This window comes from Thermobia domestica, chromosome 5 (genome assembly GCF_964235325.1).
Source record: "Thermobia domestica chromosome 5, izTheDome1.hap1.1, whole genome shotgun sequence".
Classification (NCBI taxonomy): Eukaryota; Metazoa; Arthropoda; class Insecta; order Zygentoma; family Lepismatidae; genus Thermobia; species Thermobia domestica.
The window spans coordinates 287,470,349-287,480,865 of record NC_137458.1 but is presented as its reverse complement, the minus strand read 5'-3'; the positions used below and the strand labels follow the sequence as shown (position 1 = coordinate 287,480,865).

Sequence of the window (10,517 nt, the reverse complement as noted above, 5' to 3'; positions counted from 1 at the left end):
AAATTCATGTCTGTTATTCAGTCTATTCACTATTCAACAAGATACGGATTTTTTTTTCAACACCACAAATTTGTCATTTTTTTATTTTTTTACTGAAAAATCAAAAATTCAACAGCATAGAAGATGAATTCAATTTGGCATAAATTGCAGAGGATTGAGCTTCACCTTACTAAGAATTATGTATTTTGGATACTTTGTAGGAGCATAAGCCATCTTAAGAAATACCTGTTATTCGGATAATTTACATTAATGTCAGTGTTGAGAAGGGACCCGTTAAGGTTCAGCACCAAATATTATAATTGACGGAAATGAGTATAGGAGTAAATAAACATAAATAATAAGTCATAGAAAACATTCATTATCAATATATTAATGTTCTGAAAGTGTTACAGTTCAACGTCAACGTCACATGGATCGTAGATTTAGCCATAGAATCCAAATCCACCCAGTCCGTATCCTCCATAACCAAAACCTCCGTAACCAATTCCAACTGGAACACTCCATAAGGAAATCAGATTATTGTTCTGGTTACTGACGCCTGTGATTCCAATTGGAACGGCTGAAAAAAAAATGGAATAATATTGAACAAATTTTGAATATTTATTATATATTGTAAAGAAAAACAAGTAGGTTTAATATCTTTTGAAGTACTAGATGCTAATCAAATATTAATATTTTTCTTAAAATTTGCTATATGAGTATTAAAACAAGGGTAGAACTACTAAGATAATCTCGTTGGGGAACATTGTTCCTTACAATTGTAGTAAATCTTAATTATATGTACCTAATTAATTTAGAACATAGGCAACACGAGCTTTCCAAATCATAATGTTACAAGTGAGTACTAATCTTGACAAAATCTTTCACCATGCCAGGTTTTGTCAATATCAAGCGAGTTTTGCAGATTGCAGACGATATACAGTGTTCTCTGACGATAGGCGCCGACTTTGGGGGGAGGGGGAGAGACGCATTTGTCCCCCCAATATTTATAGGTGAGGTCCTCCCCCCTCCAATATAATCCACTCGAGGAAGAATTAACAAAGAGGAGCAAGAATTTCTGTCGTAGACTTCGTCGTGCTTTCAATTCAATATAGGAAAAGCCATTTTATTCGATAGAAAATGCCAGTTTCCAAACTGTGTTTAATGGAGCACTGAAGCTTCAACCAAGACTCTGGCAGCACTGATATGACAAGTGAAGATTAATGTGAGCACAAACGAGCAATGAAGTTCTCAAATTTTAAACTTGAATTGGTTTTAAAGCCTTTAGGCAAATTTGCATTAGGTCGTGAATTTGGATGCAGCTTACCGAGAACTAGGGGAAGGGGGCCTTCATCAAGCAGTTTATAGAAAACGGGTGAATATAATGATATATTTATTAATTGTTTTGGACCCCAATATTTTCTCAAGTCTGCACCTATGTCTGTGACTGTTAAATAGAACAATCGAAAAAAGTATGGAAACAAATAATCTTAAAAAAAGAAATCGCAGGTGACTAACCATATTTTTCGGGAAGGAAAATAATGGGCATTATACAATGTCTATTTTTTGGTAACTGACTTATTAGATTTTCAGTACATTGTTATTAATAAACTGTCAGGTACAAAATAAATATAAGTGAATTTTGTGGCGTTTCATCTTTATTTGGAAGTCTATAGTTAGGGATTGATATATCGACTTACCAGTACTTTTGCTGATAACAAGGGCAGCAACAAATGCCAATACAGCCATTACCTGCGAAAGGAAAAAAAACATAGGTGAAAATACTATAATTTTTGCATTTTTTTTAAAAAAATATTAAAGTATATAAAGAAGATATCGTGATTAATGTATCTATCTTCAATTTAGATTATAAACTTCAAATTATGAGTTTCATTTAAGCCATTTAATAAATATACTTTGATTATAGAAGTTTAAATTAAATACAAAGCTTCAAATAGTATAATTTACTAATGTATACATTGAAGTATTGACATATAGGTTTTATTTTCAAGTAAATAAATTTTTAAAAAAATATAAGTATCATAATCCTGATACTTGATAAACTATGGTTTACTTCAACATATACATTGGTTAGTGGACACGAATAGCAATGGGAATAAGAATAATGAAAATGAAAATTCCATTTTTATAATTTATTAAATGAAATCTTCATTTTAGTTTCAGAACGCCACTTGTACATAAATAGTTCATAATTCGTTATTTTTTTATGATTTACATTGTCGTATGTTACGTGGACCCTAAAGAATACTATAACTTTAAATTCTGTTCACATGACAAATACGAAGACCACCAGGCAAGACCGTTTCTCTAAGGGAGAAAGTACTTTCCACCATTTTATTACGCCTCTAAGAGTGCTTCATTATAGTATAGCCATGTTACAGATCCCAACTTCGGACAGGTTAAAGACGTTTAATGGTTAGTAATAGTTAATTCATAAAAAAATGGATTACCTGGAGTTGACACACATATCAATCGTTAGATCCCATTAATAAAAAGCCAGATATGTTTAGAGCATAGGTAAATTGTGATGGATAGTTTTCAGTCAGAAAAAAACGAATCTTTATAAATCTCAGAAAAGTATTCTTCACCAGCAATAATAATACATAACACTCCACATATCAAAGTAAAACTAAAAGTGACACACATCTTACAAAGCCTTTTATTATGGATACAACAAGAAAATGGTGTACACTGTGCTTAATGAAATGTATACCTATTAACCTAAAACTCTCAATAACTTTTAAAGTATAATATTAAATATTTTTCACTTAATGTTTTCATTGTGTCTATTGCTTGTATTAATGAAACAATTACCACGAAACTGTTTCAAGACAATTAGATGAAAATCGAAGAGATACAAGGATACGATGTTATTCTGTACCACCTAATTTGTCGGAACCAATAACCCTTGGAAATGAAATTTCTAATTTTATATCCCATATTAGTGTTCTTCAAATTAATAGGGGCTGATTATTAATGAAAGTGAATGATGATGAAACACCCCCAAAAACTCACGGCCACATATTTTTCTATCACAAACTTGATGATTGAATCAGGAACCTTTCGTATCAGAGGTGAGTGCTTTACAACTGAGCCGAGGAGATATTACATTTGTAAATAGGGTAATTAAATTTGAAAGTAGCGTGAGAAGGTTAATTTTTTAAGATAAATTTCACTTTATCTCTTTTATACAACCTGTAAAATTATATTTTGTATTTATAATATACTGTCCTTCTGTAAATTTTAAAAGCGAAGTAAAGTAAATGGAAAAGAACTCTGTCACTAAATACGAGCTACTACTCTTAGTTAGTACGGTACTCTTTGAACTCCAATCAAAGAGCACCATTAGATATTTAAGAGCTATCTGCATCTCTAAAATATCCTATATTCTTCATTAATTGCAGTTCAACGTCGCATATGTTATCATTGAAAAATTGGCATTTGTCGCAGAAAGACTTTGCAATTCAAGAGAAAAAAATGTGCAAAAAGTACAAGGCCAATGAGTTTGGGTGATATACGTACATACATTCATACGAATAAATTAAAACTTATTGATGCATTGCAGAAATGAAGTACAGTTGAAAAATATAAAGCGGGTTGGCAGGTTGGTTGTTTCGGTGAAGTTGAGCCAGGTGTTTTGCGTATACACCCATTAATTAGCAAGGAAAATGATATTATTGATTGTCCTTTCAATCTCAGTGTTTTTTAATAGTCTACTTAGCCAACCAACTTATTTCTTTTTCGTTACTTTTAAGTGAACAAGTGATATAGAACATCGCAATTCATTGTCTGTTCTCTTAAAGTTCTTACATTAGTAATGAATGTGAATGAAATTGCAATCCAATTTGTATTTTATTAGTTTCCTCAGTGTTTCTTTAACCTTCTCAGAATAGAATATAAATTAACTTCTAATTCACATGTTTTTCATGAGCCTTCTCAGTATAAAATGTGAATGAGCTTGGAATTCAATTTATGTTTTATTGGTATTGTCAGTGTGTAGATGTGAATTACCTCAAATATACAGTATTTCGCGTTTCCTTAGCTTTCTAGAATAGAATGTAAATTAACTTCTAATTCATATGTTTCTCCTGAGCTTTCTCAGTATAGAACTTAAAAGACATTGCAATTTAATTTGTGTTTTATTAGTCTTCTCAGTGTATGCATGTGAATGAGCCTGAAATTCATTTTCTTCTCAGCAGGGCCGGATTTCCCACTAGACTCGGGCGTAATATTCTTAAAGATGTAGGAGGGGCAAAATCTTAATAAGCAACACATAAAAAGATAAATATTCAACAATACATGAATAAACGCTCTCCAAGTTCAATAAACGCCCTCCAAGTAATAACTTAATTCCTTTAAAAAGTCTGTTGGTTTTAATCATTGATGACGAAATATTAGTGAAACAAACGTACGCAACACTGTTGTGCTGGAGCATGGTGCCCTACACGACCACATGAAGCGTTTCTGCCTATATGCACTTCACAATACCTTGTTACAGTACCAAATTTCATTAAAATTTACACAAGTATTAAAACAAATGTATGAGTAAAAAAAATAAGATTAAAAAAAAATAAGATTGCGCTAGCAAGTCTTCAAAAATTGATATGTTAGTACGTACATACGTTATTCCACGTAATAATCTTCAACAAAATAACTAATATCGATCTCTCAAAACGTTTAGTAGTTTCAGATTAGATACGCATCTAAGCATCAATGTTTAGATATTCTTAATCCTATTATAAACGCTGGTTTATTGTTTTGTATGGATATCGTGTGATCCTCTTTACAGTCTTCAGCAGAATTTATTTTTATTATATTTAAATTTTGTACGTCAAATAAGAGGCGGCAATTACCTTTTGACTTACGGGCCGCAAAATGTTAAATCCTGTTCTATTTCTAAGTATAAAGTGTAAACGAGGTTGCAATTCAATCTGGCCTTTTCTAAACTTCTTTGCATAGAATTTCAATGAATTCGTTTCGTTGTATACCGTAATATCAGGGCGTGGATGCACTCCAATAATCCTTAGTATTTGTGCGAGTTTCGGTGCCTATTGTTGTTGTTGTTGTTGTTTTTGTTGACAACATAACGCATTCATAGCGTTTCAAGATGATGTAAAATAGATGGATGACTGAAGTGCTCACTGAAATACATAGGCCTAAGATTATTTTATCTCATCACTTTGGTCGAGATATTCTCTTCTTAAAGAAAAAACGCTTTCGTTCCAGAGTATACCATCATTAAAGCCACTGTTACCGTGAAGATATTAGAGAATTGAATTCTGTTGAGATAAGAGCCTTAACCAGGTATTGCACACACACACACACACACACACACACACACACACACACACACACACAAAGAGATAGCTATACCCTATTGCTTTTTTCGTCCGGAGTATTGGGCGTAATAACATAACAGTGCATTTGTTAAGTCCCACTAGGAGAACGAAATACATGTAATACAATGAAATCTATAAAATAAATTAGACGGTGTTATGCATCAATTGACCAAGCGCCATTTTTCGATTTTCGAGATATTTACATCTGTGAGTAGGAGACAATGTACATAATTTGAAGCCCTCTACTTGCTTAAACGTTGAGGGAAAGCTACTCAACCAGGCGCAAAGAAATGGATCATAATGGTAATATGTTTGGGTTTCCTTCAATACCTCAGAATCATGTTTTGGCGCTTGGTCAATTGATGCATAACACCGTCCAATTAAAATACAGCTCATAATAGCCTAAGAGAGCTAGTAAAAAGATGTAAAATAGCAAGATGAGCAACTGAAAGAATAATAACAATAACGACATAAAACAAATAAAAGCTAGTAAACAAACATCACAGAGAACCGACTTCGTACGTGCTCCGGGGCTCCTGCACCCACAAGATATTAGTTTGATAGAAACAAAATAAGATGAATATTTCTCACCTTCCATTAACAAAAATGATAAGCAATTAAAACACTGAGATGGAAGTTAAAATTTCTAAATCCTAAAAGGATTATTTGTTTCAAATGTGTTTGTGCAAAGGCAACCAAGCAATATATTTCCTCCTTCCTTGCCTGTCTCTGGCCTAGTCAAACTAGTCAAATAAAAAATGGAACATATTGTGAATAGAATCGAGGACATCCTTTTATGGTAGTATTCATAAAATATTTTAACTAAAAGGAAATCAATCAAAAAATTACGAAACTTCCCTAAAAACATGTAACACGACCTTGTATTGAGATGCACCCACATAAATTGTGGAAAGTCGCCTAATGGCCTTTGACTTAAGAGGCCTCATCCCGTCCCGGCGAAATTAAAATACCGCTAATGTTACAGTAATTATGTGATATCTTCCAATAGATAAAATATTATCGAAATGTGGAACAAGAGCGCCCTAGACAATATTGTTTTGCGTGAGGTACCGTTATCACAAGTCACCTAATGGCTTTCCGTTTTCAGTCGTTTAGAAACGCGAAAATAAACTCCAATTTTCAAAATGGCTCGAAACCGAATGCAGATAAGTGAGTCGTGATAACGGTATCTCATGTAAAATGATATTGTCTAGGGCACACTTGTTCCACATTTCGATTATCTTTTATCTATTGGAAGATAACATATAATTACCGTAAAATTAGCAGTATTTTCATTTTGCCAGGATGAGGCCTTTTAACCATTTCTATTGTCAAATGAAAAGAGGCCATCAGTTAAAACAGGGATACCCTCCATAGCTTTATTACTATTATTACATAGTCCTAAAGATTCTATATAGTCTTACTAGTGACGAAATTCTAGAAAAATGTTCCCGATACTCAGCGCAACGAAACGTTTTTTCTACAACACGGAAGGCTGACGTCATAAACGAAAAAGGAATGAGTAAGATGACAGTGTCCGATATTGAGATGCACCAGGATCACTTCGCCTCGACAAAGAGTAACGATAAAATCAGCCAATGTAATAAATGGAAAATTGATTCCATTATGAAAGAAACTAGTTTGCTACGGTGCTTAATGTTGTGTGACATTGTTACCTTTGGAGGTTTGTTAAAACAAACAAACAAACAAACAGAAACGATACTGACATTGATGTAAAGTTTATCGCGTTGTGCTGGACATGGATGAAGAAATGTATTACACACTTAACAAGAACCTTGGCTTTAAACCCGCACCAATCCCTTCGAAAATAAAAGACTGTTACTTTAGTTCTGTAAATATGTCATTTTTTATTCAATTTTGAGGCAAAGGTAATGTCTAAATATTTTTGTTTGGGTGCATCTGAACTCCATGGATAAGAGTTTAAAGAGTTTGTATTAACTTTATTAAGAAAGAAGCGATGTTCGTTTTTGTATTGCAAAACTAAAATATACTTCTAAACTAAGTAAATTTAGTAAAGTAACCGGAAAAAGGATATCTGTAACTTCCTGTTACTATTAAAGAATACGGTGGAAGATAAAATCTCCTCTTCGGATGCAGGGGCCGCGGTGGCTCAGTGGTAGAGCGTTCACCTCTGGTGGTTGGGGTCCCGTGTTAGATCCCAGCCCCCGCCAAGTGAACTTTGTGCTGGACAAACACCGTGTGCGTGAGTTTTCTAGGGGTTCTCTCGTTTCATCCCACTTTATTCATTTCATTCATTACTCATCATCATCGTCTCCTTTAGCCTAACCGGCATAAATGTGGGACGTAAAACTCAAATGCCAAAACTCAATTTCATTTCATTTTCCTCTTCGGATGCTGAATTAATTTATAAAAGAGTTTCTTGCTGTCTCTTTTCGTTCTTAGTCTGTAAAAGTCAATAATAAAACTGATAGTTGTAGCCTACTAGTTTTCACTATTTACAGTTTCGTAGAGGAATAAGTGCCAAGATGAAATCTACTATTGTGATTCTAAATTCACATCAAAAATTCATTTTATCACCTATTATTAATCGCTCCATGAGAACAAATAGTGAAATAATGTGTAGTAGTTAGTTTTTACCACTTGTGGTTCCAATATAATAATAAAAAGATGAAAAGAAAAATGAAATTACGCTTATTAGGCTAATGGAGACGATGATTAAGGCAAGTGATAGATGATAGAAGAATAAGAATGCGGGAGGGAACGGGACTATCCTGAGAAATCCCAGAGACACGATGTTGTCCACCACAAGCTTACTTGAACTGGGATCGAACCAGGGACCCCACGCAGCAGAGGCAAGCGCTCTATCAGTGAGCAACCGTGCTCCCCAGTAGAAAGATAAATTAGAAGATAAAAACTATTCTCTCGCATCAAAAATATCCTTCTTGTTATCTGTTATCGTTTTTGCTCTATGCGAATAAATGCTGAAATCAGAAGTAGTAGTAAATTTATTTCTCTCAAGCTTTAATAAGGAGATAATGATGCAGAGGTAATTTATTCTCGAAAAATAAATCGCCTCTAGCAGTCCATTGCAGGGTTTCCTCTATTAGGATAAACGTTGAATCCGGTTGATTTCTACCACTGAGTTTGAACTGAACTGAAATGAAATTTTTATAGTTTTGCGTAGCACCTCATTGCCGTCTTGGCTAAAGCAGACGGTGATGAAAAATGAATGGAATGTTGGAATAAATAAAATGGGAGAACTCCGAGAAAACACACGCACGAGGTGTTTCTAGATCACAACGTTCACTTGGCGTGAGCTGGGATCGAACTAGGGACCTCATGCACCAGAGGTGAACGCTCTACCACTGAGCCACACATCCAGTTTAACTAGAGGGTTAATGACAAAGAGAGAATGTAATTCTAGGGACATTGAATTGGTTCGAAAACTGAAAAACTTTCTTTTTGCTATTTGTTACCATTTTTGCTTAATAACCCTTCCATAGTGGGATAGACGAACGGATACAGACGATGTTTAACATTTCTCTACAGTTTTGAAGTCTAATTACAAAACGAACTACATCAGAGAAAACAATATAACATATAGTATACTTACAAACGTTGAGGAATACATGATTTTGCAGAAATGAGTTTCTTTTCTTCGAATTTAATGAAGAAGTACAAAATCTCCGTTAAGCATTCGGTTTTATAAGTAAATTTTTACAAAGGTATTTCCTTCATTGCAGATTTCACAATCTATTGGAATGAGAATTAATGAAGAAAATTTTCGTCTGTTTTCCTTTATAATTTTCACCAGGCTTCTTCTGAAATAACCGTAGCATTTATTCATGCATATCACACTAGGGAAGTGGATATATGGATGAGTCGTTTTGAAACGCACCGATGTCTAACATTTAAGAGAGAAACACACATAATTGCACGGTGCATTTAATTTATGGTTTGCACATACACGCCTCAAAGTAAAAATATTACATAATGTATTACGAATGAAAAGGTTATGCTACAAATAAAGCAAAAAAAAAAACTTATCCTTTGCTTTTGAGTTTTACACTTAAGGTGATTGTACTTTAATTTTATTAAGTGATACGTAATTTGAAAGGTAATAATAATAATAATAATAATAATAATAATAATAATAATAATAATAATAATAATAATAATAATAATAATAATAATTATTATTATTATTATTATTATTATTATTATTATTATTATTATTATTGCATTATGTTTTATCTTTTAAATTGTTAGATATTCCAATGTAAACTGCCGCTCAGCTGTATCTGGAATTATGTTCGTAAATAAATAAATAAATAAATAAATAATGGTCTCTAGTGACTATTTGGTATTTGGTACACGTGGTCTAAGTTTCGATACCCGGCTGAGAGAGTGCTAAAATTTTTAACGCATTACAATGGCCCTTGTGGATATATGATTAGTGCATACATCTTTGCAGCGGAAGTCCCGAATTAGATTCCCAGCAGAAGTTAGGATTTCACTTAAAACTTTAGGTTCATGAGTCATTCACCATCATGAGGGCAATTTTAACAAACACATTATAACACACCTAAAAGGGATAATTTTAACAAACACATTATAACACACCTAAAAGGGATAATTTTAACAAACAGATTATAACACACCTAAAAGGGATAATTTTAACAAACACATTATAACACACCTAAAAGGGATAATTTTAACAAACACATTATAACACACCTAAAAGGGATAATTTTAACAAACACATTATAACACAAATAAAAGGGTTAATTTTAACAAACACATTATAACACACCTAAAAGGGATAATTTTAACAAACACATTATAACACACCTAAAAGGGATAATTTTAACAAACACATTATAACAATAAATGTAAGTCATATGATAGTATAAAATCACAACCGGCTTTCAAAAGTGCTGAAATCTAATATTGGAGTCAGTAATCTTAATTGTGTTACTTCTGGCATATATAGAGTGAACAACTAAAAGTGCCCCTTCCTTGTAACCCCTGAACTAATTGACAGAAGTAGCTAAAATTTTGTACGACACAAATATTGAAAGAGAGAAAGAGTTCAACATACTCGGCAATATCACCAGACTAACAGTGTTACCATACCAATATATTTTTATTTTTTATGTGATATTACGTCAGATTATTACAGTACATAAAATCTAT

At 33.0% G+C, this 10,517-nt stretch overlaps 1 long non-coding RNA gene across 1 annotated transcript; it reads right to left on the bottom strand.

The window, feature by feature from the left end:
- Positions 1–375: 375 nt before the first annotated feature.
- On the bottom strand, positions 376–8,982 carry LOC145684907 (uncharacterized). Its single transcript, XR_014131427.1, has 3 exons — positions 8,935–8,982; positions 1,680–1,731; positions 376–559 (listed from the first exon to the last, which is right to left on the bottom strand). It is a non-coding gene; the product is annotated as an uncharacterized LOC145684907 (long non-coding RNA).
- Positions 8,983–10,517: the final 1,535 nt, after the last annotated feature.